This window comes from Nanorana parkeri, unplaced genomic scaffold (genome assembly GCF_000935625.1).
Source record: "Nanorana parkeri isolate BGI_ZX_2015 unplaced genomic scaffold, ASM93562v1 scaffold81, whole genome shotgun sequence".
Lineage (NCBI taxonomy): Eukaryota > Metazoa > Chordata > Amphibia > Anura > Dicroglossidae > Nanorana > Nanorana parkeri.
This window is the reverse complement of record NW_017306349.1, coordinates 1,759,773-1,760,967: the sequence shown is the minus strand read 5'-3', so window position 1 is coordinate 1,760,967 and position 1,195 is coordinate 1,759,773.

Below are 1,195 nucleotides of genomic sequence, written 5' to 3'. Positions count from 1 at the left end.
GGGGGGGGTAAACCACATCGAGCTCGCTCGCAGTGCACATGGAAAAGGGTTTTTGGTTAGGAAAGGAAATGATTCCTCCCCGCTCGCTTTTAGGATTTGGGAGTGTGCACGTATCTGTTCCTTCCTAAAAAATTTCACACATCATTTTCACCTTCTTGGAATTTTAGTATTTTATGCCGAAGTGAATAAAAAAAAGGAAAAAAAGTGTAATTCCTGTAAAAGAACAAGCGGCTGATGTGTGAACTCCAAGGAACTCTGGTGTTGGACTATACAAAGGCTATCACGTTACCGCGCCGTGTTCTCCGCAGAGGGTGACTGTATAGGGTAGACCAACATACCGTAACCCAACATCGGCCTTCCAGCTGCGGAGAAACCGTCAATCCCATAAGGCCTTGCAAGATTCTGGGGGCCACAGGTATGACTCCTGGAGCCATGCAGGGCCAAAGTCTGCCTACCCCTGCCATAAACCCCCCCCCCCCCAAAAAAAGACCATCAAGGGCCTTGAATGTGAGACTTCTACAGCCATGGAGGGCCAAAGTCTGACTACCACTGCCATAGACCAAATTTTTTTTTCTTAAAGGCCCTTCAAGCTGACCGAACTAGCAGCCCAAAGGGCCAAGGGTCAGGTCAGGAAATCAGGCTTTACTCCAGACATAAATGAGCACTTACCGCTTGCAGTATATGGGGGTACTTTTTGGGATTGGCTGTAGGTGACACTTACAGGTCTTGTCCCTCCCCCAGCCCATGATTGGGCAGTGAAAGAAGAAGCAACACATGATGAGCTTGTTTCTCTGTCACTCTGCTCTCTCCCCCTAACATCATGTTCTTTGATAGCACAGAGGCATGGCAGTATAACTCATTAGCTCCTTGTGCTGCCTTTGCCTCTGCATGGAAGGCCAAACAGAACGATGGTGTTAGACAGGTTGGATAGAGAGATAGACAGATAGATAGATAGATAGATAGATAGATAGATAGATAGATAGATAGATAGATAGATAGATGATAGATAGATAGATAGATAGATAGATAGATAGATAGATAGATAGATAGATAGATGATAGATAGATAGATAGATGATAGATAGATAGATGATAGATAGATAGATAGATGATAGATAGATAGATAGATAGATAGATAGATAGATAGATAGATAGATGATAGATAGATAGATAGATAGATAGATAGATAGATAGAT